This window comes from Choloepus didactylus, chromosome 12, assembly GCF_015220235.1.
Source record: "Choloepus didactylus isolate mChoDid1 chromosome 12, mChoDid1.pri, whole genome shotgun sequence".
In the NCBI taxonomy this organism is placed as follows: Eukaryota; Metazoa; Chordata; class Mammalia; order Pilosa; family Megalonychidae; genus Choloepus; species Choloepus didactylus.
In genome coordinates, this window is record NC_051318.1 from 35556356 (window position 1) to 35583434 (window position 27079).

Genomic DNA, 27079 nt, shown 5'->3' on the forward strand with positions numbered 1-27079 from the left:
AGTCAGATCAGAATATGTCTTGGAGTGGGTTTATTTGGATTTATTCTATTTGGAGTTTGCTGGGCATTTATGCTTTGTGTATTTATATTGTGTAGAAGGTTTGGGAAGTTTTCCCCAACAATTTCTTTCTAGGCCTTTACCCTTCTCTTCCCCTTCTGGGACACCAATAATTCTTAAATTTGGACGTTTTATTTTATCTATCACATCCCTGAGATCCATTTTGTTTTTTTCGATTTTTTCCCCACTCTTTCTTTTTTTTCTTTCATTTTCCGTTCTGTGGTCCTCGAGGAGGCTGAGTCGTTGTTCAGCTTCCTCTCATCTTGTATTATGAGTATCCAGAGTCTTTTTAATTTGGCCAACAGTTTCTTTTATTTCCATAAGATCTTCTATTTTTTTATTTACTCTTGGAATTTCTTCTTTATGCTCTTCTAGGGTCTTCTTTATGTCCTTTATATCCTGTGCCATGCTCTCATTGTTTGTCCTTAGTTCTTTGATTAATTGCGCCAAGTACTGTGTCTCTTCTGATCTTTTGATTTGGGTGTTTGGGTTTGGGTTCTCCATATTGTCTGGTTTTATCATATGCTTTAAGAGTTTCTGTTGTTTTTGGCCTCTTGGCATTTGCTTTATTTGATAGAGTTCTTTCTGGATATAAAAAACACCAGTCTCTAATTTTTCAGATCTACAGCTTGGTGGCGTCCACTTTCTCTAACTAACCAGCAGATGGAGTCCATGAGTCACCTATTCTCCTCAAGTCAGTTCTCCCCAACTTTGTCTTTGTGGTGTGTGAGGATCTGATTCTTGTGGGGTTCAATTGGTGCACTGTTTGGGTGTGTTGTTGATGCTGTCCACCCTGAATGTGGGGCGTGAGTCTGGGTGGTTAGGGAGGCAGGGGAGCTTTAATAATCAAACCTCCCAGGTGTTCCCAGAGATTTAAGGCTGTTGCAAGAGTCTAAGCCTTCATTTCAGTCTTGCCACAGATTGTCTCTGCCGCTGACCCACAAGTCCTTGGTATTGGCGTAGGGTCCCTGGGATTTCCCAGCAGGTCCCCCTTTTCAGCTGTGCTCTTCCAAGACCTCTGCTGAGGGAAGGCTGTGCCATGTCACAAGTGCGCGCCCACCCTCCGGGGAAGCCCTGGGCCGCTGGGCCATGCATGGGCGTTCACAGCCTGCTGTAAAGATGGTTGAATGGGGCGTGTTAATTTCCCCCTTTTCGCACAGCTCCGCCTTCCCAGCTCTGGGACAATTAGCTGTGGGTGCACTAAAGGCCACTGCCCAACGGCCGATATTGTGGTGTGTGCACAGTGCTGTGGGAAACACTCCCCATAACACTGGGTTTTTTGGCGCGGCTCTGGGCTGTGGGTCGGACCTCGGGCAGGAGTATCCCCTGCCCACCGGGGAGATGGCTGCAAGGGGTGCAGTTTCTTTCTCTTCTGGCTCCGCTCTGCCCCCCTGGCCCTGAGATAATCAGCAGCGGGCTATCCTCCACGCCAGACACTGAGACATTGGCACAGTCTGCTCCTACCATGCTTCACTGCACGGCTCTCACTGTCGTAACCGCAGCCGCTCCCGGGTTTTTTTTTGTTTTTTTTTGTTTTGTTTTTTAAAGGAACTAGTCTGTCCCCAAACGCCAATCCACAGTTTCCCCACACTGCAGCGTGGCCGCTGGACTTTCAGCCAGCTCACTTACTCGTTTTAGAATGCAGACTTCCGGTTTCACCAAATGCATGGTCCCTGTGGATTTAGCAGACCTTGTCCAGCTGGTGCATCACTGGAACTGGTGTTCTGGGTCGCTTTCTGGCTTTTATCTAGTATTTTTCACGGAGGTGTTTTTTTGCTGTCTCACCTAGCCACCATCTTAGGTTCTCCATGTATATACCACATTTTATTTATTCACCCATCATTTGATGGCCACAAGGGTTTCTTCCAGCTTTCGGCAACTGTGAATAATGTTGCTATGAATACTGGTGTGCAAATATCTGTCCGAGACCCTTTCAGTTCTTTTGAATACATAAGTAGCAGTGGGATTGTCAGGTCATACAGTAATTCTGTCTTAGCTTTTTAGGAACCGCCAAATTGTCTTCCGCAGTGGCTGGACCATCTTACATTCCCACCAGCAATGAGTATTCCTATTATTCCACATTCTCTCCAACACTTGTTATTTTCTATTTTTTTAAATAGCACCCATTCTAATGGGCATGAAATGGTATCTCATTGCATTTTTGAGTTGCATTTCCCTGATGGCATTCAGCATCTTTTCACAGGATTTCTGGCCATTTCTATATCTTCTTTGGAGAGATTGTCTGATCACATCTTTTGCCCATTTTCTGATAGGCTTCTATGTTTTTTTGTTGTTAGGCTGAAGGATTTCTTTATAAAACCTTTATCACATATGTGGTGTTTTGGTTTGCTAAAGCTGCTGGAGTGCAATATACCAGAAATGGGTTGGCTTTTTCAATGGGGTTTTATTAGGTTACAAGTTTACAGTTCTAAGGCCATAAAAATGTCCAAGGCATCAAGAATAACATACTTTCTCTGAGGAAGTGTTGCTGGCATCCGGGGTTCCTTTGTCACATGGAAAGGCACATAGTGACATCTGCTGCTCCTTCTCTACTGGTTCTGGTTTCAAAATGGCTCTCTCAGTTTCTATGGGCTCTTCTTGCTTCTCCCAAGGCATTTTCTTAATCATTTACTGAGTGGGCTGGGTCATATCTCCATGGAAACAACCTAATCAAAGGGTCCCACCCAACAATAGGTCTGCACCCACAAGAATGGATTAAAAGAACATGGTGTTTTCTCGGATACGTGACAGTTCCAAACCAGCACATGTGGTTTCCAAATATTTTCTCCCGCTGTGTAGGTTGCTGTTTTACTTTGATAACAAAGTCCCTTGAAGTGCAAGACTTTTTGAGTTCCAGGAAGATGGCAGAATAAGAGAGGCAGCGCTAACTTCTCCACCACGGAACTAGAGAAAAAGCAGAAAACAACTGGGACAGCGGTTCCAGGGTACGAGTGGCCAGAGAGGGACTTCTACATTATATAGGGAGGACCTGGATGAAAAAGCAGAGAAATTACAACTGAAAGGATGGAGTGAGTTTATTCAGCTGTGATAGACTCTGGGGATGGCTGCTATATACCAGCCGGAATGGGTGAGGGAAGAAGGAATGGGTGAGGTAAGAGCTGCACACACCTGCATGCCCAGCTCCACAGCAAGCTTAGGAGATCACTTTTCTGAGTCCCACAGCAGGGAGCTCCTGTGTGGGAACTTGGGAACCAACAGACTTGCTTAAGCCACACACAGAGACCTTGCTGCTGTATGCAGTGCCTACCACCCAAGCCTGAGGCAAGCCACTTTGGGCACCTGGTTTTAGGGAAGACTGGGGGACGGACTCACCCTCAGGAGGACAGGGGACAAAGAGTAGAGCGAGCCAACCTGACAATTAACAGGTGAGAGAGACACTCTGTGTTCTGCTGCCTGTATCCTTTCTCCATGGAGGCCTGTGGCATTCATGGGTAGAGAGGTAGGGATAAGGGAGATGGCCACATGGAAGCACCAAGAGCTCCTCTCCCACTCCCACCCCCAGAGGCCCGTGGATGCATGGCAGGCCGATGAACAGCAGAGCACTTCTGAGCTAAATGAGGACTGGGGAAGGTCAAAATCTAAGAAGTCCCACAACCCAAGGTTATTCCACTCAGAAGCCTGAAAATCACCAGACCCATCATGCCCTCAGGCGGATTCTCCACCAAGTTGCACAGTGCCCCACCCTACCCCTAGGGCTGGGAGTCTCCAGCACACACAGTGACCTGTTGTACTGACCGGATTTTCACCTGGTTTGGACCCCACCCAGAGGTCTGCTGCAGTTAGCGAAAAGCAGGCTTGTGGGGAACAGGTGGCCCAAGAGCACCATCTGCTGGAAAGACAGGTAAAGTGCACTTTGGCAGACTGCGGTTCTGCCATATCTTCTATAGATGTCCAAATAGACTTTCATCTCCCATGGGAATTACTGATAAACCAAGTGCCAAAGGAAACCATCAGTGCACACCCAAGGAACTATGAAATCTTAGGTGAGTGAGGGGAATCAACTTTCAGAATATTTATCAAGATAATCAAATGCTGGAGTACATGAAGATGCAAGAAGATATGGCCAAGCCAAATGGCCAAAATAAAAAGCTGGCAGAAACACAGAATTTGGAACTAATCAAAGAAATGCATACACATCTCCAAAATAACTTCAATGGATTGGTTAAAGATGTAAAAGATGTCAAGAAAACACTAGAAGAGCACACAGAAGAATATGAAAGAGTAAACAGAAAAGTAGCAGATATTATGGAAATGAAAGATAGTGTAGATCAAATTAAAAATATACTAGACATACACAATAGCAGATTTGAAGAGGCAGAAAAAAAAATAAGAACTAGAGGACATGGCAATTGAATGTGAATACACAAAAGAACAAACGAACGGTAAAAGAGATGGAAAAATTTGAATTGGATCTCAGAGAAATGATGGACAACATGAAGCTCACAAATATAAGACTCACTGGCATTCCAAAGGAGAAGAGTAAAGGGCTCGGAAGAGTAGTTGAGATAACTGGGGGAAAATTTTAAAAGACATACATATGCAAACCAGAGAAGCCCAATGAACTCCCAACAGAAAAAATCCAAACAGACACACTCCAAGAAACATACTAACCAGACTGTCAAATGTTTAACGGAAAGAGAAAGTCCTGAAAGCAGCAAGAGAGGAGCGATTCTCCACAAACAAGGGGAGCCGTATAAGACCAAGTACTGACAGGCATGACGGAGCAAGAAGGCAGTGATATGACATATTTAAGATTAGGAAAGAGAAAAATTGCTAGCCAAGAATTCTTTTTCCAGCAAAGATGTCCTACAAAAGTTAGGGAGAGTTTAAAATTCTCACAAACAAATGCTGAGAGAATTTGTTAACAAGAGCCCTGCCCTGCAAGAAATACTAAAGGAAGTTCTGTTGGCTGGAAAAAAAAAAACACAGGAAAAAAAACACAGGAGAGAGAGGCCAGGAAGGGGGCACAGAATTGAAGAGTATTAGTAAGGGTGACTTAAAGAATAAAAAGAGAGAGAGGGAAAACATAGATCTGACAAATAAAAACCAAAAGATAAGATGGTTGGTTCAAGAACTGCCTTTACAGTATAATAACTTTGAATGTGAATGGACTAAACTCTCCAATTAAAAGATACAGATTGGCAGAATGGATTAAAAAGTGTGATCCATCTATATGCTGTTTATATGAGGCTCATCTTAAATCCAAGGAAACAGATTGAAAGTGAAAGGATAGAAAAAAATACTCCACACAATCTGTAACCAAAACAAAGCAAGGGTAGCTATGCTAATGTCAGACAAAATAGACTTTAAATGGAAAGATGTCATAAGAGACAAGGAAGAACACTTCATATTAATAAAAGGACCATTCACCAAGAAGAAATAACAGTGTTTATGCACCCAATCAAGGAGCTCCAAAGTTCGTGAGGCAAACATTGGCAAGTTAATAGTGGGAGACTTCAATATAGAAAGAACACCAAACAGAGGATCAATAAAGAAATAGAGAACCCGAACAATCTGACAAATGAATTAGACCTAACAGACATATATATATATAGATCACTGCATCCCCAAACACCAGGATATACATTCTTCTCTAGTGCTCATGGGATGTTTTCCAGGGTAGATTATATGCAGGTGCACAAAGCAGGTCTCAATAAATTTAACAAGATTGAAATTAGTGAAAGGACTTTCTCTGACCATAATAGAATAAAGTTGGAAATCAATAACCATCAAAGAACCAGAAATTTCACAAATATATGGATACACTCTTAAACAATCAGTGGGTCAAAAAAGAAATTGCAAGAGAAATTAGTAAATATTTGGAGATGAATGAAAACGAGAATACAACATATCAAAACCTATGAGATGCAGTGAAGGTGGTGCTGAGAGGGAAATTTATAGCTCTAAATGCATATATTAAGAAGGAAGAAAGAGCTAAAACCAAAGACCTAACTGAAAACTGAAAAAGCTAAAGAACAGCAAACTAACCCTCAATTGAGTAGAAGAAAAGAAATAGAGATTAAAGCAGAAGTAAATGATCTGGAGAAAAAAAGAAAATATAGAGACTCAATAAAACCAAAAGTTGGTTCTTTGAGAAGATCAACAAGATTGACAAACCCTTAGCTAGACTGACAGAGTCAAAAAGAGAGAAGATGCAAATAAAGAAAATCAGAAATGAGGGGGATTATTACCATGGATCCTGGAGAAATTAAAAAAAAAAAAAACTATAAGAGGATACTATGAACAACTGTACACCAACAAACTAGAAAACTAAGAGGAAATGGTCAATTTCCTAGAGAGACATGAACAACTTATACTGACTTGAGAAGAAATAGGAAACCTCAAGAACCAATCACAAGTAAAGCAATTGATCAGTCATCAAAAACTTTAAAAGAAAATCCCAGGGCCAGATGGCTTCACGGGAATTTCAGCAATCTTTCCAAAAAGAACTAACACCATTACAGCTCAAACACTTTCAAAAAATTGAAGAAAAAGGAACACTACCTAACTCATTTTAGTAAACTATCATCACTCTAATACCAAAACCAGATAAGGATACTAGAAGAAAGGAAAACTACAGGCCAATCTCTCTAATGAATATAGATGCACAATTTATCAACAAAATACTTGCAAATCAAATCCAAAGGCATATTAAAAGAATCTATATCACTACCAAGTAGGGTTCATTCCAGGCATGCAAGGTGGTTCAATAAAAGAAAATAAATCAATGTAATACAGCACATTAACAAATTAAAAGAGAAAAATCAAATGACCATCTCAGTTGATGCTGAAAAAGCATCTGACAAATTTCAGCATCCTTTTTTGATAAAAACACTTCTAAAGGTAGGAATTGAAGGAAACTTCAATATGATAAAATGCATGTACGAAAAACTCACAGCCAGCATCATACTCAGTGGTGAGACTGAAACCCTTTCCCCTAAGATCAGGAATGAGACAAGGATGCCCACTGCCATCACTGTTATTCAACATTGTGCTAGAAGTTCTAGCCAAAGCATTTTAGGCAAAACAAGGAAATAAAGACATACAAATTGGAAAGGAAGAAGTAAAACTGTCACTATTTGCAGATGATATGATCCTACCTTTGGAAAATCCTGAGAAATCAACAACAAAGCTACCTGTGCCAGTTTGAATGCATTGTGTCCCCCAAACGCCATTATCTTTGATGTAGTCTTGTGAGGCAGACCTTTTGGTGCTGATTAGATTTGCTTGAAATGTGCCCCACCCAGCTGTGGGTGATGACTCTGATGAGATATTCCCATGGAGGCATGGCCCCACCCATTCAGGGTTGGCCTTGATCAGTGGAGCCATATAAATGAGCTGACTTAAAGAGAAGGAACTCAGTGCAGCTGTGAGTGACGTTTTGAAGAGGAGCAAGCTTGCTAGAGAGGAATGTCCTGGGAGAAAGCCATTTTGAAACCAGAACTTTGGAGCAGATGCCAACCATGTGTCTTCCCAGCTAACAGAAGTTTTCCGGAAGCCATTGGCCATCCTCCAGTGAAGGTACCCGATTACTGATTTGTTACCTTGGACATTTTATGGCCTTAAGACTGTAACTGTGTAGCCAAATAAACCCCCTTTTTATAAAAGCCAATCCATCTCTGGTGTTTTGCATTCCACAGCATTAGCAAACTAGAACACTACCTGAGCTAATAAATTCAGCAAAGTGGTGGGATACAAGATTAATGTACAAAAATCAGTGATGTTTCTATACTAGTAATGACCTGAGGAGGCAATTAAGAAAAAAATTCCATTCACAGTAGCAACTAAAAGAATCAGGTATCTAGGAATAAACTTAACCAAGGATATAAAGCACCTCGACACATAAAACTACAAAACTTTGCTAATAGAAACCAAAGAAGACCTAAATAGGTAGAAAGATATTCCATGTTCATGAATAGGAAGGTTAAATGTCATTAAGATATCAATCCTACCCAAATTGATCTAGAGATTCAATGCAATAATCAAAATCCCAACAACCTACTTGCAGACTTGGAAAAGCTGGGTATCAAATTTATTTGGAAGGGAAAAGGGCCTCAACTTGCCAAAAAATCCTAAAAAAGAACGAAGTGGGAAGACCTACACTTCCTGATTTTAAAGCTTATTATAAAGCCACAGTGATCAAAACAGCATGGCACTGGCACCAAGATAGACACATTGATCAATGGAATCAAATCGAGAGTTTGGAAGTAGACCCCCAGATCTATGGTCAACTGATTTTTTTTTCAAATGTAAATTAAAAGCTTTATTGAATATTTTTCAAATGTAAATTAAAAGCTTTATTGAATAAAAATGTTTCAGACTAAGCAAGAGTAATAAAGCAGATTATTTTACATGTCTAAAAATTATTAGAGCAAAATAACTGTAAATGCAGTACAAAGAAAAGCCTATACCTTAAAACACCTCTCCCCACACACACAATTTATAATATCAAATATGTACAATAAATGTACTCAAATTTATAATGTTCCAAAGCCTTAATATTAGAAAACCATACCAAGAAAAAGGCCTATAGTTGGTTTAATTTGGTCAACTGATTTTTGAAAAGGCCCTTAAATCCACTGAACTGGGACGGAATACGGTGTTCAACAAATGGGGCTGGGAGAACTGGGTATCAATATCCAAAAGACTAAAAGAGGACCCCTACCTTACACCCTATACAAAAATTAACTCAAAGTAGATCAAAGACCTAAATATAAGAGCCAGTACATAAAACTCCTAGAAGAAAATATAGGAAAACATCTTCAAGACCTAGCAATAGGAGGTAGCTTCTTAGACCTTATACCCAAAGCACAAACAATGAAAGAAAAAATAAATGGGAATTCCTCAAAATCAAATGCTGCTGTGCCTCAAAGGATTTTGTCAAAGAGGTTTAGAGGCAGCCAACTCAATGGGAGAAAATATTTGGAAACCATGTATCTGATAAGGGTTTGATACCCAATATATATAAAGAAATCCTAAACTCAACAACAAAAGAATGAACAACCCAATTATAAAATGGGCAAAAGATATGAACAGTCATGTTTCCGAAGAGGAAATACAAATGGCTAAAAAGCACATTAAAAGATGGTCATCTTCACTAGCTATTAGGGAAAAGGAAATCAAAACCACAATGAGATATCATCTCATACCTGTAAGAATGGCAACCATTAAAGAAATAGGAAACTACAAATTGTTGGAGAGGATGTAGAAAAATTGGAACACTCATTCGCCGCAGGTGGGAATGTATAATGGTACAACCGCTGTGGAAGACAATTTGGCAATTCTTCAGAAAACTAAATATCAAGTTGCCCTACAACCCGGCAATTCCACTACTTGGTATATACTCAGAAGATACAAAAGCAGTGACATGAACAGTTGCCTAAAGATGGAAACAATCCAAGTGTCCAACAGACAAAGTGGATAAACAAAATGTGATATACACATATGATGGAATATTATGTTACTGTATGATTTCACTAATATGAACCCTGTAAAAAATGTAAACTTAGAGTCTTAAAATGTAGAATATAGGGGATCTGACAGAAACTAGAGAAGGGGCAGAGGTTACCTAATAGGTACAGACTTGTTAACGAGGTTGAATGTTATTAAATGGGAGTAGATAGAGGTGATGGTAGTTGGTTGGTGGGATCATAAGTAACAGTGCTGTCCTGAAGGTGAATATGATCGAAAGGGGTTGTTTAAAGTCATGTATCTCACTGATTGACACTACAAATATAAATAAGCTCTTGCAAGAACTACTTCAAAGGTATGATACTTGTACAAAGGGTTCATAGAGTAGTAAATGTGAAAAACTACCTATTACATGCTATGGACTTTATTTAACAGGAATACCTCCCTAATGTCACATCAATACTAGGGGTAAATAATTGGGAGGTTGTGAGTTATGGGGTGTTTGGGTTTTTTCTTTGGTGTGGGTGTGTCTGTTATTTTTCTGTTTGGAGCAATGAAAATTGTCTAAACTTCAGAGTGATGATGATTGTAGAACTAAGTGAGGATACTGTGACACTGATTATTTTGGGTAGAATATATGCTATGTAAATATATCTCAACAAAATCTGCAGATTCAAAAATCAGTAAATAAATAAGCAGAAGTTGCTAGAGAAAACAAGAAGAAGGAGTATACCGATTCAGTGTTGGTAGGGTAGCAGAATGGTGTAGCCCCTCCAGAGGGTAATGTAGCAGATCCACAGGAGGCTAAATATAGGGTCACCAGATGAGTAGGCAATCCTGTTACTAGGAATATACTCAGAAGAACTGAAAGTAGGGACTTGAATAGACATTTGCACACTGATGTTTAAGGTATTATCCACAATAGCCAGTGGGTGGAGGTGGTGGAAGGGCAAGCCATCATATGTATATGATGGAATATTGTGCAGCCACAGAAAGGAATGAATTCATGAGGCATGCAATGAGGTGAACAAAAGGACAAATGTTGTATGGTCTCATTTAGAAAATATTTATAAGAAAATTAGGGCCTAGATTTTAAGCTCTTAGAGTGGTCACATTTATTCCTGAGTTTCAAATGTTATTTCTGAATGCTGAGATGCTGTGCTTTATGTGTACAATGTAGTATTTCCCTGGAACTTTGGGTACCTGTATGATACCTAAGACTCAGTTAGAGGTCTGCAGCTCTGAAAGTCAGCATTACTCCACATGGCAACTGTTAAAGAAGCCAAAAAAGAGATCAGATGTCAATTAGAGATATGCACAAAGCTGATTTGGTTGGGGCAAAGGAAATCAGAATACATGGTAAAGGATGATAGTCTGCATTTTTAAACTTCATCTTTGTGAAACCAAAGGAAGAGATGTTTATTTTGTGCAAAATTTAAATTTTCTGTGGCACACAACCTGTCTGGCCAGTTCATTTAAACAACCTAAAAACATAGAGCCTAGAATAAGGAATGAGATCTTGTAATTCTGTATAGCTTAATGTAATACCCTGATACATTCCAGAGTATGTTGGGCAGATAGTAAAGTATTTGCAAGGTCCCTTTAGGGATGGGAGAAAAAATATGGAACTACTAAACTTCCCCACCAGGGAAATTCCTGATACTCTCTCAAGCATTAGGGTCTCCCAGTTTAATAAGCCAAGCCCTCAATCTTGAGACTTGGTCTTATGAAACATATTTCTGTAATGGGAAGGGTACACCTATCTATAATTATGCCTAAGAGTCACTTCTAGAGAACCTCTTTTGTTACACAGACGTGGCCTCTCTATATATCTGCCAAACTCTGCAAATAAACTAACTACCCTCCCCCCTATGTGGGACATGACTTCCAGGAGTGTAAGTCACCCTGGCAACAAGGGACTTGACTCCCAGGGATGAGCCTGGCCCTGGCATCATGGGATTGAAAACGCCCTCTTGACCAAAAGGGGGGAAAGAAATGTAACAAAATAAAGTTCCAGTGGCTAAGAAATTTCAAACAGAGTTACAAGGCTAATTTGGAGATTATTCTTCTGCAAGCTTCAGCTAGATATTGCAAATTGCTACAGTATGCCAAGTCCCAACCAACAGTATTCCTGAAAACCCTAAAGAATACCCAGGGTTCTAGATGAGACTCTGTAAACATTTCACTCATTAAGTTTAACAGAAATTTAAAACCTCCCGATTGTTCCTATGCCAGATAAGCCCTGAATCCAGAGGTATCAGTCTCTCCAAGAACATACACCAGTTAGAATGGTCATTGCCCACATATCCTTGAAAATGGACAGAATGATAAAACGAGAGAGAAGAATTGTAACAGAGAAGACATGATTTAAAAAATGATTAGAACTACTGAATCATTATATAGATATTTCTTTTTAGTCTCTAATATATTAGAACAGCTAGAAGGAAATACCTGAAATTGTGGAACTGTAACCCATACCACACTTTGAAATTTGCTCTATAATTACTTGTTAAATTGTATTTTGAAATTTATCACTCCTCTGCATATGTTATAGTTCACAATAATTAATGTTTTTAAGTTTTTAATTTTGATGAGGCCCCATTTATCTTTTCTTTTGTTGCTTGTGCTTTTGGGTCCAAAGGCTAAGTAAACCATTGCCTAATACAAAGTCCTGAACATGCTTTCTTACGTTTTCTTCTAGAAGTTTGATAGTTTTGGCTTTTATATTTAGGTATTTGATCCATTTTGAGTTGATTTTTTGTACATGGTGTGAGGAGCCCTCCTTTAATTTGCAAAAGGAAATCCAATTTTCCCAGCACCATTTGTTAAAGAGACTAAAGTCACCTGGCCCTAAATGTGAGGGTTGATTTCTGAGCTCTCATTTCTATTCCATTGGTCTGTCCTTGTGCCAGTACCATGCTGTTTTGATTGACGTGGCTTTGTAAGAAGTTTTAAGATTGGGAAGTGACAATCCTCCAACTTCTTTTTTAAGATGGCTTTAGCTATTCAGGCCCCCTTACCCTTCCATATGAATTTGATGATTGCCTTTTTCATTTCTGCAAAGAAGGTTGTTGTAATTTTGATTGGGATTGTATTGAATCTATAAATTGCTTTGGGTAGGATTGACATCGTAATGATACTTTGTCTTCCAATCCATAAACACATAATGAGACTGAGCCACTCAAAGGCATTTTGTTTCTCCTCTGGAAAAGCCTTAATGGCCCTTCGGGCATCACCAGCTCTCTCTGTGGTAAGCAAATGTCTCACCTACAGCTTTTTCTGTCCATTATTTATTAAACTCAGCTCTCACATTTCATCCAAGACTCTGGCCATAACTAACTGGCATGGAAGGAATTAACTGTGGTAGAAGTTTGGGGAACCATGTGAGTCTTCTGCCTCCTGAAGTGGCAGTGCCTTCCAGGCCCAGGGGAATGGTCCATCAGAGGGTCCTGATGCTCTCTGTGCATGAATGAGTCACAGCTCCATTCTGGGAATCCCAGTGCTTCTAAAAGCCCTGGCTGCAATTCTGAGAGGTATCTGGTCACCATAATAGACTTTTCACATGGTCTGGTGGCTGTGGCCCTCTCAGCAACCCTTCTGGCTAGGTGAACATGACAGGCAAGAAACTAGAGTATAGAGGGGGAGGGCTATTTCCAAACTGTCACTGCCATTACAGAGCCTGATTTCTAGGCTGGTACTTTACAGGGTTACCTCTCCCACGGCAATGGGGTCAGACAGTCTGAAAAGCAGAAGCCTAGAACCCTTCAGAGACCAGCAGACCTAGATTCGGTTCCTGGTGCTGCCCTTCACCAACTCTGTGCGCAGGGCAGAGAAAGTCTATTTCATAGGGAGTAGAGAGGGCATTCAATTTACTGTAAATGGGGGAATTCCTAAGGCCATGAGCAAACACACACCCTGGACAAGGCCCAGGCTTGATAAAGATGAAGAGACACTACACTTCACATAAACCTAGAGCTAATGTCTGAAGAACAGCACTAGCCAACACAAAGCCAATTTGCAATGACTATGAAGGTGTTTTGTTTTTGTTGCTGTTTTTATTCTCTGTTTTTTTTTTTTTTTGTTGTTGTTGTTCTGTTGCATAGGTTGCTTTGTCTTTATTAGCTCCTGGTACTCAAGGTAATCACTGTCATATCACTAACTGGGTACAAACTTAAGGAACAGATAGTTCAAGGCCTAAATCCTTGAGTTAATACTTAAAACTATTAAAATGTACAGTGTACAACAAAAGATTACAAGACAAAGAAACAGGAAATGATGGCCCATTCAAAAGAACAAGATAAAAATTCAGAAACCATCAACAAAGAAGACAAAACTTAGGACATTCTGGGAAAGACTTTCAAAATGTGATCCTCATTATGCCCAAGGAGATAAAGGAAAATACGGAGAAAGAATGAACAGATATAGGAAAATGATGAATGAACAATATGAAAATCACTTTAAAGAGAGAAATTTTACAAAGAAACCAAACTGAAATACTGCAGTTTAAGACCACAGTAACTGAAATGAAAAATTCACTAGAGGGTTTCAACAGTATGTTGGAGCTGACAGAAGAAAGTATCAGTGAACTAAAAGACAAGATAATGGAAATAATTCAGGCTAAGGAGCAGAAAGCAAAAAGATCCTAAACATCTGTGGGATACCATCAAGCATACCAATATACACATTATGGAAGTCCCAGAAGGAGAAGAAAGAGAGAAAAGGGAAAAGGGAATATTAAAAAAAATGGCAAAAAAACTTCCAAAATTTAAGAAGTTCAACAAGTTCCAAAGAGGATAAACTCAAAGAAAACTATGCCCAAATGCTAAAGACAGAAGAGTGTTCTGAAGGATGCAAGAGAAAAACAATGTGTTATATACAAGGAAATTTCAGTAAGTTTAAATGCTGATTTCTCATCAGAAACTATGGAGGTAAGATGGCAATGGGACAAAATGCATAAACTGCTGAAAGAAAACTATTGCCAACCAAGAATTTTATATTCAGTGATACTGTCTTTCAAAAATGATGGAGAGATTAAGACATTCCCAGATAAACAAAAGCTGAGAGAGGTTACCACTAGACCTTCCCTACAAGCAACGCTAAAGGGAGTCCTTCAGACAGAAAGGAGAGGACATTAGATAGTGGACCAAAGTAGCATAAAGAAATAAAAACATCCAGTAAAAGGAAACCATTAAGGCTAATTACAAATGCCATTCTATTTTATTATCTTTTTTGATATGTAACTCCATTTTCTACTTCTTACAGGTCCTAGAAGGCAAATGCATAAAAAGTAATGATAAACTATGGTTTTGGACATACAATGTATAAAAATATAATTTGTAATAAGTACAACAAAAGATGCGGGGCAAAGGGGTATAGGAACAGGGTATGTGTATGCTATTAAAGTTGCAGTCTGTATGCCATTATAACTAGGACCTTTTGGTGAGCTTACTTTGGTTATGGTGTGTGTGGCCCAGCGTACTCATAACGGATTATAATCCTATTAATGGAGTCCTTTATAAATGGAATGAATTCAGATATGAAAAAGAAAACCCATGGAAGCAAGAGGCTGGACATCGATGGAACTGAGAAGAGAAGGGCAAGATCTGGAGAGGCCATCATGTGCCTTGCCATGCGACAGAGGAGCAGAGGATAACCGGCAGCCAGCCCCAGAACACCAGTCTTCAGGGAGGGAGCGTTGCCTTGATAATGCCTTGATTTGGACATTTTCCCAGTCTCAAAACTGCAAACCAGTAAATTCTTATTGTTTAACCTGACCGATTTCATGGTATTTGCTTCAGCAGCCTAGGAAACTAAAAAAGGAAAGAAATCAGAAGGAACTCAAAAGGTTACACTACAAAAAATCAAATATGAAAGTAAGAATTAATAGAAGAATTGAGGGACCAAAAAAGATACAGCTTACAAAGACCAAATAGCAAAATGGCAGTGGCAGAAGACAGTCCTGCATTATCAGTAGTTACTTTAAATGTCAATGGATTAAAAAGCATGACCCAACTATATGCTGTTTACAGGCAACTCACCTTAAATTCAAAGACACACATAGGTTGAAAGTGAAAGGGTGGGAAAAAATAGACCATGCAAATAATCACCAAAAGAGAGTGGGGTGGCTATATGAATATCAGGTAAAACAAGACTTTAAGTGAAAACAGTTATGAGGGACAAGAAGGTCACGATATACTGATAAATAGGTCCATTCAACAAGACATACAATCTTATGTGCACTTAAGGGCAAAACCCCAAAATATATGAAGCAAACATATGACACATATGAAGGGAGAAACAGAGTTCTACATTAATAATGGGAGACTTCAATACACCACTTTCAATAATGGGTAGAACATCTAGACAGAAGATCAATGGGAAACAGAAGAACTGAATGATACTATAAACCAACTAGACCTAAAAGACATGTATCAAATACTCCACCCAACAGCAGCAGAATACACATTCTTCTCTAGTACACATGGATGAGTCTCCAGAATAGACTATACATTAGGTCATAAAACAAGTCTCAATAAATTAAAAAATACTGAAATCATACAATGCTTCTTTTCCGCCAACCACAATGACATGAAGCTAGAAATCAATAACGGAGAACTGGAAAATCCACAAATGTGTGGAAATTAAACAACATTCTTTAAAAAAAAAACAATGAGTCAAAGAGGGAATTTGTGGGATGCAGCAAAGGCAGTGCCAAGAGGGAAATGTATAGCTCTAAATGCTTACATTAAAAAAGAATGATCTTAAGTCAGAGAACCAACTTCACAACTGGAGGATCTAGAAAAAGCAGAGAAAACTAAAGATTAGAGCAGAAATAAATGAAATAGATAATTTTTTTTAATGGAGAGAATCAACAAAACCAAAAGTTGGTTCTTTCAAGAGATCAATAAAATTGTCAAACCTTTAGCTAGACTGACCGAAAAAAAAAAAAAGAATTACAATCAGAAATTAAAGGGGGGACATTACTACCGATCCCACAAAAATAAAAAAGATTTTAAGAGGATGTTATGAACATCTGTACATCAACAAATCAGATAACCTAGATGAAATGGACAAGTTCCTAGAAACACACAACCTACACTAACTCTAGAAGAAATAGAAGATCTCAGCATAACAATTATAACTACAGAGATTGAAAGAAAAGCCCAGGACCAGATGGCTTCACTGGTGAATTCTATCAGTCATTCCAAGCAGTATTAAAATCAACCCTGCTCAAACTCTTCCAAGAAAATTAAAAAGGAGGGAGCACTACCTTAGGCATTCTATGAGGCCAGCATCACCACAAGAAAAGAAAATTACAGACCAATATCCCTTGAGAGTATAAATACAAAAAATCCTCAACAAAATACAAGCAAACCAAATCCAACAGTACATTTAAAGAATTGTATACAGTTATCAAGTAGGATATATCCCAAGTGGCAAAGGTGATTGAACTTAAAAAATCAATTTAATATACCACACTAGTAGAATGAACAGGGATTTATGGCAGCATTATTCAAGATTTGCAATGGATGGAGGTGGCCTAAAAGTACATTGACTGATCAACAGAAGGGTGAATTGTGATGTATGCATACAATGGAATACTGAGTGGCAGCAGAAAGGAATGAAATCATGTGGCATGCAACTAGGTGAATGAACCTTGAGGACATTATGTGGAGTGAAATAAGCCAGAAACAAAAGGATAAATAACATATGGTCTCACTAATATAAACCAACTATAATGTGCAAACTCTGAGAATTGAATTTGAGTTTACAGGTTATCAGGGGAGAGAAAGTGGGCACAGAATGGGCAATCAATGATTAAGGACTACAGAATGTTCAAATAAGGCTCACTGTAAAGGCCTAGATTGTAAGCTCTTACAGCAGTCACATCAATTCCTGAGTTTCAACTGTCATTTCTAAATTCTGAGATGCTATGCTCTTGGTGTATAACCAGGTAGTTCCCCAGTTATACACCCTGGTATTTTATTGGGTATCTGTAACACTTGAGACTCAAAAGTTAGAATTCTGCAGCTCTGAAGGTCAGCATTACTCCATACATGAACTGTTAAAGAAGCTGAATAAGAGACCAGACTCCAATTAGAGATATGAATGAAATGGACCTGGTTAGGACTAAGGTAAATGAGAATACAGGGTGAAGGATGATACTGTCTGTATTTTAAAACTTCAACTTCTGTGTGAGACCAAAGGAAGAGAGGTTTATTTGGACCAAAATTTAAATATTCTGTAGCACACAATCTAATTTAACCTGTCTGATCAGTTATTTAAACAACCCAAATACACAAATCCTAGAATAGGGAATGAGACCCTATTATTCTGGACAGGTTAATGTGATACCTGTGTCCATACCAGAGTATTTTGGGTAGAAAACAAAGTATATGCAAAGTCTACTTAAGGGACTGGGAAAAAATGTGAAACTATTAAACTTTACCACCTGGGGAATCCTCATATTCTCTCAGGCATTACAGACTCACAACTGATTAAGCCAAGCCCTTGATCTCGAGGCCTTCCTTTATGAAACTTACTTCTGCAATGACAAAGCCAGGCCTGCATGTAATTATGCCTAAGAGTCACCCCCAGAGAGCCTCTTTTGTTGCTCAGATGTGCCTCTCTCTCTTAAGCCAACTCTGCAGATAAACTCACTACACTCCCCGCTGTGTGTGACATGACTCCAATGGGGAACCTGGCCCTGGCACTGTGGGATTGAAAATGCCTTCTGGACCAAAAGGGGGAAAAGAAAATAAAGTTTCAGTGGCTAAGAGATTTCAAATAGAGTCAAGCGGTCATTCTGGAGGTTTCACTTATGTAAGCTTTAGCGAGATACTGCAAACTACCACAGTATGCCAAGCCCCAAACAAACAATTTTCCTGAAAACCCTAGGGAATACCCTGGGCTCTTTTAAGCCTCTATAAAAGTTTTTTTAGTAAGTTTATTTTTTCAGAAATTTAAGGCCTACAGATTGATCCCATGCTTTGAAACCCAGAGGTACCAGTCTCTCGAAGAACATCAGCCACTTTCATGCCTCTACCCCATAATGTCAACACCCCTTTCCAGCAGGAAGAAGCTAAAATGGTCATTGCTCAGGTATCCCTGAAGATTGAGAGAAAGATCAAATGAGAGGGAGGAGGTGTAACTAAGAAATTTGGATAACAAATGACTGTGAATACTGACTGTGCTGGTTTGTTATATATTATGTCCCCCAGAAAAAAACCATGTTGTTTTGATGCCATCTTGTGGGGGCAGATTGATTAATCTTTTTGATTAGGGTATGACCTTTTAATTGGAATGGAGATGTGACTCATTCAGCTATGGGCAATACCTTTGGATAATTTCCATGGAGGTGTTACCCCACCCATTGAGGTAATTGAATCACTGGAGTCCTATAAAAAAGTCCACAGACAGAAGGAGGTGCTGTAGCCAAGAGAGACACTTCAAAGAATGCATAGGAGCTGAGAATGGAGCTGGAACACAACCTGGGATCAGCAGACGCCAGCCAATGCCTTCCCAGCTAACAGCAGTTTTCCAGATGCCACTGGCCTTCCTTTGCTGAAGGTACACTTGTGTTGATGCCTTCATCTGGACATTTGCATGACCTTCAGACTGTAACTTTGTAACCAAATAAACCCCCTTTATAAAAGCCAATCCATTTCTGGTGTTTTGCAAAATGGCAGCACTAGCAAACCACAACACTGACTCATTATACAGATATTTCTTTTTAGTGTCTAGTGTTTTAGAATAGCCAGAAGGAAATACCTGAAGTTATTGAACTATAATCCAATAGCCTTGATCTTTGGTAATGATTGTATAACTATATAGTAAAAAAAATAAAAAAGCTGCCCATGTTTGGATGGATCTACTTCTGGATGTGTTGCCCTGTTCCACTGATCTATATATCTATCTCTGACAATACTACACTGTCTTAGTTAACCTATCTCTATTTTAAGTCTTAAAATTGGGTAGAGTGCAATACTAGTGATCAATAAAAGGCGGGGTAAGGGATATGGAATGCTTGGGGTCTTTTTTTTTAATTATTATTTCTTTTCCTGAAGTAATGCCAATGTTCTAAAAATGATCATGGTGTTGAATAAACAAATATGTGATGATACTGTGAACCACTAATTGTATACTTTGAATGGACTATATGGTGTGTGAATATATCTATCTCAATAAAATTAGGTTTAAAAAAAAAAAAACACTGAGCCAGCAACAATAAAAGAACAAAGGGGGAAAAACACATGATCATCTCAATTGACACAGAAAAGTCATTTGACAAAATCCAGCATCTTTCTTGATAAAAACACTTAGAATAAAACAAGGAGTAGAAAGAAACTTCCTCAACATGATAAAGAGCATATATGAAAATCCCAATGCTAATATCATACTTTATGGTGAAAGACTGAAAGCTTTCCAACTAAAATCAGGAAAAAGGCAAGGATGCCCACTGCCACCACTGTTATTCAACACTGAGAAATAAAAGACATCTAAATTGGATAGGAAGAAGTAAAACTTTCCCTATTTGCAGATGGCATGATCCTATATATAAGAAAGTCTTGAAAAATTTACAACAAAGCTACTAGAGCAAATAAACGAGTTCAGGAAACTGGTGGGGTATAAGAGAAACATGCAAAAATCAGTAGTGTTTCTATACACTGTGACCCAGCAATCCACTTCTAGGTATATACCCAAAAGAATTGAAAGCAGGGACTCAGGTATTTGCACACCAATGTTCATAGCAACATTTTTCACAATTGCCAAAAGGTTGAAGTAACCCAAGAGTGTCCATCAACAGATAAATGGATAAACAAAACGTGGCATGTATATATGTGATGGAATATTATTTGGTCATAAAAAGGAATGAAATTCTGATACATGCTACAACATGGATGAACCTTAAAGACCTCATGTTGAGTGAAATAAGTGAGATGCAAAATGAAAAAAATTGTATGATCTCACTGATATGGCATAAGCAAATCTGTAGAGTCTGAAACTAGGATATATATTACCAGGGCTTGGAAGTGGGGGAGTTAATGCTCAATTGGATAGAATTTCTGTTTGGTGTAAGGAAAAGATTTTGGTAATGGATAGTGATTAGGGAAGCACAACATTGTGAATTTAATTAATGGTGCTGAATTATATATCTGAATGCAATTAAAAGAGGAAATTTGGGGTAATACCTATGTTATTAGAAAAAAAACAAAAAACCATAAGCTTGTCCAACACAGTGAACCCTAATGTAAACTATGGACTATAGTTAACAGTACAATTATAATAATATTGTTTCATCAGTTGTAACAAAAGTACCACACTAATGCAAAGTGTTAATAATAGAGAAAACTGTGTGAGTGGGGGTGGGAGTACATGGGAACTCTATTTTCTGCATGATTTTACTGTAAACCTACAACTTCACTAACAAAAATAAATTAACATTATGAGTTGACATATAATAAATACTGGACACTGGGCCCAGTACAAAGAGGTGCTGCTCAGCAATGCTGTGTGCAAGGCCCACGGAGAATTAGAAAGTGCTTATAAGCACAGCCATACTTGAATCTGGTCTTCACTGGGAATCGCCCTCCTCAGAAATGGCATTCTCTAAAGCCCTTCTCTGACCACAACTTCTTGTCCTGCTACCTCTCTCACTAGGCCTGCTCTTTGATTCTTGGGTAAAATATTTCTATTGTTCCTTTCTGGCTGAATCCCTGGAATAATAAAAATAATGACCATTATTTGCTGAGTACTGCCATGTACTAGCTTTTTACAGCTCTTAAACCAAGGTCCACACTTTTTTGAATAAGAAACCTGATTCTAAATCTCTTTCCCTATTGCAAGTGCTCACTCAACTCTGGTGGCACCCTTCCCCATCCTGAACAGGAAGGCCATGTAGACCAGCATTTCTCTGTCCGGCTCTCCCTTCTGAGATGTGGTCCCTTTCAACATGCTCCTGTGCTCACCCTCTCCTGCTCCGTCCTTGCTCTGTTTTCTTGTCTGTCTCTGTCTCCCCTCCCCCTTTAGCGTCACAGCAGAGGCAGGGAAATGTCTCCATCTTGGACTCTCAGTGCTAGCACAGTGCCTCCTGCTACGTAAGCACTGCACACTGAGTGCCAAGGTGGACTTCCGTTCTGGAAGTTCTGCCTAGTCTTTCCCTTTCACTCATACCTTGGCACAAGAAGCAGCAAGTGCCCCTTCTGCATGCACACTCCTCTCTGTTCCCCTGCCTGGCTCCTTTGGTCATCACCAACCAGTTCGCTCTCTGGTGCTCACAGCTGCTACCTCACTGGCTTTTTCGTGGTGATCTAAAACACACTCAAGCCAACTATATCCTAATAAAATCTTTTCACCCCCTTCTAAGCATACAGCTACTCTCCCAATACATCACAGTTATAGGTTGAATTGTGTCCCCAAAAAAGATACATTGACGTTCTAACCCCCAGTACCTGTAAATGTGATCTTATTTAGAAATTGGGTCTTTGCAGATGTGTTCAAGATAAAATGAGGTCATACTGGATTCAGGCACAGAGGCACAAACACACAAGGAGAAGGCCATATAGTGACAGAGACAGACTTTAGCGTGATGCCATCTACAAGCCACAGAATGCCAAGGATTGCCAGCAAACGCCAAAGGCTGGAAGAGACAAGGAAGGATTCTCCCTTACAGGTTTCTGAGGGAGAATGACTCTGCCAACACCTTGATTTTAGACATCTAGCCTACAGAACTGAAGAGAATAAATTCTTTTTGTTTTAAGCCACCCAGTTTGTTATGACAATCCTAGGAAACTAATACCTAGCCTCTAGCAAGCCAAAGAAGCTATATGCCCTGTTGAAGGGCAATGTGGTGCAATGGAAGGCTTCCTGAGGAGAAGACAGTGAACAGGCCCCTTTATCCCTGCTTCTTCCATAAATGCCAATAGATGAACCACGAGGACAAAAAGAACAAGATGAGATGAGAGGCCACAAAATTCTGAAAAGTGGAAAGCAGAAATGAGTGGTAACTGACTTAGCAGCCTAGAGAAATCTGAAATGTAAGTTTCTGTATAGGGAGAAGCTAGATAACTGGTACCTCATAATGCCAGAAAAGCTTCAGCATCGCAGGACACAGGTGTATGAAGGCAAGGGTGGGGCCAGAAACAGGAGAAGAGGTTGAAAGTCTGTACAAGGAGCAGAGGGACCCTATATTGTTCCCTCAACCCTAGCAGAGACATGCTGGCTACTTTCTAGAGAGGATTAGCAAAAAAAGGTTTGCTACTGAGAACAACAAACCCACCGAAGATGGGGGTAAGGTGGCATCCTGAAAATGGGGGCTGAGTGAATCTGTTATTTGGAGGAACCCCAAACCTACTCCCACCATGAGGCCTGCCAGTTGGCAGGCTCTTTCCTCATACAGAGCTTTGGTCTCACTTAAATAGCACCTGATTTTCCAATATAAAAGGACAATCAAGGACTACCAACAATTTGAAGAAAACTTCTTAAAGAAACAACAATATCAAAACAGAAAGGAATTCAGAAGCAACAGAGACAATGCAGGGAAAGAAGAAAACTTCAAACAAAACAAAACAAAATGCCACAAGTATAATTAATATCTTCAAAAGATGAGATGATGTTGTGTCTGTGAAAGAATGCTAAAAAATCTTAGAGATAAAGAAAAACGTCTTGGAAAAAACTATGATGACAGAAATAAAAGAAATTAATAGAACTGGAAGATAAAGGAGAATATAAAGAAAAAGACCTGAAAAGAAGAAAAGATTAGAAAATTGGAGGATTAATCCAGGATATCCAATACCTGAATACTAGGAGTTCCAGAAAGAGAAAGAGAACAGGGAGGGAAAGGAAAGAAAATTCCCTGTGATTGAAGATCACTTTTCAGATCAAGTTGGGCCCAGCTAATGAATGGGAAAAAAATCCACATGAAGGTACCTCATATAATTTCAGAATCCAAGGAATAAAGAAAAGACCTTAAGAGCTTCCAGAGACAGGAACTCAAGTCATATGTAAAGGATTATGAATCACAATGACCCTGGGCTTTTCAGCAAGAACTTCAGAAATCAGAGAATATGAAGAACTGCCTTTAAATTTCTGAAGGAAAATTATTTCTAGAATTCTCTACCTAATCATACTACTAATCAAGAGTGAGATAAAATAAGCTTCAAAAAAATGAGGGAGTTTCCAAGAAAGGGAATATGGGATCCAAGGCATGGAGGTACCAACACAGGGGAGAGGCAAGGGGAAGTCCTGGATGACAGCCAGGGAGAGCCTGATGACAGTGACAGTGCAGACCCAGATGAGAGCAAGAAGATAGACAGTTCTGGGAGAGATGTCTCCGGGGAGAAACAGAACCACCAAATGACTTAACGTGTATGATCATGGTGAAAGGATTTTTGAAGTTCTTTCAGAAAATTTGAGGTTGAATTACTGTCATAGAAACCTGAGCAAAAGTGGGGAAAGAAGAGGTGGGCTGGGGAACTGAAGCAATTTTTAATTCCAGAAAAAATAAAAAGTCCAAGAAAGAAAATTTAATCATAGTCTACTATGTGCCTTAGCTGAGAGCAGTATTTACATAGTTCTAATACTGAATTGAATATGGCTTGAACCAAAAATTGTGATTTAAGTATATTGGGAGGAAGGTGGTGGAAGAGTGTGTTTGTGAGTGGGCAGGATGGCCGAGTGTTTGGCTTCTAGAATAGCTAACATTTGGTGAGGGCTTGCTAAGTATGCCCAGATCATTGTACATGTCTCATTCAGTCTTCATAGTGATCCTCTGAGACAGGTTACTATTATTGCTTCATTTTACTATTGAGGACACTGAGACACAGAGAAGTTAAGTAACTTGTCTAAAGTCCCATCATTAATAAGCAATAGAACCAGGATTTCAGCCCAGGCAATTTGGTTCTAAAGTCTGTGCTTTCCAACATTGTGCTCTCCTACTTTGGAGGTAGGAAGACAAGACAAAATTTAAAATATCAAGAAGTAGCAGTATAAATAACTTAACAATATGAGGTAAATAGCAAATGCAGTATCTAAAAGGATTAAAAAGTTACTCCAGGAAGTGAGAAGGCGTAGGGAATTATTCTTTTTCATTTTTCTTGAAAAGGTACTTGACTTTTAAAATTATGAACATGTGTTATTTCAAAAATTTTAATGAAGGTGGAGAGGGAATAAAGCAGGAATCAGGGATCAGGAGAGCTGGTTTCCAGCTCTGACCATGGTTTTGCCCAGTGGTATGGACTGAGATGATCACTCACCTGAGATTCTGCTTCCTCATCTTTAGCTGTTTAGACTGGATGATTTCCAAGTTCTCTTCCAGCTCAATGTTCTGCCTATGAACAAGACAAGAAAATGATTTAGGGTGATGTGACAGGGACTGAGGGAGGGAGGCAGGAGCAGACCAGGCAGAGGGAAGATGGTGGCTGTGAAGGCTCCGAGGCAGGAATACACATGTCCCAGGACTGGAGGGTCGGTTGGTGTGGCTGCAGGAAGATGAGGCGGGAAGGGTTGACAGGGACCTGAAATGGGAAGTTGGAGAGTTTTAAGCAGACTGACAAGGCTCCTCTGGCTCCTATAAATAGGCTGCAGGGGAGCAAAGAAGCAGGGAGCCCAGTTAGAACACTGCTACGATCACCCTTGGGCCAAGCAGTGGTGGTAAAGGGGGTGAGAAATGGTCAAGCCCAGTTACGATTTGAAGTTGACAAGTCCTGCAAGAGGACTGGATGCAGGGCCATCAGAGAGAGCAGTCAGGCATCACTCCTTCCAGATGGCTGGGCTCTGGGGCTGTTCATGCCAAATCCAAAGCCACCATCAGCTTCTTGGTTCTCACCTTCCTGTGGGCCCCTTGGCCACTGCTTCTTCATGACCCGCTGCTTGGACAGCCTCTCCTCTGTCCCTGCCACTTGTTACACACATGCCCTGAGGTTCTCTCCTCACACCTCTTCTCTTTCTCTCAAGATTCTCACAGCTCACCAATTCTACTCATGTCAATTCATTTATCATTTTTACCTTAAACCCACTTCTCCTCTGTTCCCCATGCCTGCTACTGACCTCTCTCTCTACTCTCCTCATCATACGGGCTTCAAACCACCTACTCTCTGGGCAGCCAAGGCCTGTCCACTTTAGCTCCAAAGCATTTGCATCTTCCTCATCCCCCTGCACCACCTTATCCCATGTTCTCCTTAATTCACACCTTGACTTTCATATCTGAGGCACCCCGCCCCCATCCTCAAGCCCCCACCAGCTCTGCCCTGGCCTCCCCCTCCCTACTGTGATCAGAGTCATTGTAAATGGAACTCAGGTCATGTCTCTTCCCTGCTCAAGATGTACCATGCTATCAAATGTCCTCCCACCCCTGACCCCCAGTCTCCTCCTCACACTCAGCGCCAGTCAGCCTGGTGTTTTTCCCATTGCCAAGCCTTTCCAAGTGCAACTGCCCAAAACCTATGAAACACTTGACTTTCCACAGGTGAGTGACAGAGACTGAGTGGCAGCAGAAAGGAGGAGTTAGGTGAGCAAGAAGTTATTAGCAGTCATGGAGGTTTGTCATGGCTGCCCATCCTTACCATATTTCTCTGAAGAGGCGAGGCAAGGCTGATTCCCCCACTGCACTCCCCCCAGACCGAACCTTATTTTGTTGAGAAGAAAATGGAAGATGTAAGTTAAGTGTGACTTGTCCAATGCCCAAGCAGCTATTGGTGGCAGAGCTCTCTTGGTACGTACTGGCATCCAGGGGTGTCACCCACAGTCAGCATTGTCTGCTGCTGGTGGACAGATGCATCTTTTGTTTACCTGCACAGGCAGTCCCATGTCCAGAGTGTGTCTGAAGCCTGCCATAAGGCTTTTATTAAACAGCACTGGGTAAAAAGGGCAGAGAAATGCAAGGCTTTGAAGACTGCATCTCTCTCCCCTTTTGAACATTTATTTCCATTTGAGTTTGAGTCACTTTTACACAAATCACTTTTGTCAGTTATGTAAGAGTCTGTCGCCCAGACACAGGTAAGTAGCAATTATTTACCTCCACATCTGAGCCAGAGTCACTGCAGTGAGTCATAGTGAAGCATTATTACCCTCTGCGACCTGGAAAAAGAAAACACCAATAGGTGTGATTATTAAAGTTTTGCTGGGTCATACTGCCAGGACCAGAATGTAAATTCAGTACTAAGATCTGAATTATCACTGTGGCTGGATTACAGGTAATTATTAAAAACATATTATTGCTTATCCTTATTTCTAATTTTTCTGTAGTAAGTATTATTTTTAACAAATAATTTTTAAAAAGATTGAAAACTGCTCTGGAAAATGGCAGTTTTGCAGGACTTCATCTGACCAACATCTGTGTTCTTAAAATGAGCATCTTTTTCCAGAGAAACAACTATAAAGGGTGGCTGGGTTTCCAGGAACCTCAGAGCCCCACCGCCCAATGAGCCAGTAGGGTTCTTGGGTGCCAGGAGCAGACGTGTGCCTAGGTAGAGTGGGTCTGGGGGAGGCCACTGCTGGGGTCTGGACAAGACTTCTCTGGCCTGGAACTGCCACTATTGGGGTGGAGTAGGGCCCCAGCAGCGACCTCCAGGGTGTGAGGAAGGGCAGGTCT

General features: G+C 40.1%; 1 protein-coding gene across 5 annotated transcripts in view; it reads left to right on the forward strand.

Moving 5' to 3' along the window:
* GGACT (gamma-glutamylamine cyclotransferase) overlaps nucleotides 1–27079 on the forward strand; it is a 123638-nt gene that overhangs the window by 93213 nt on the left and 3346 nt on the right. The gene's annotated exons all lie outside the window — the stretch shown is intronic.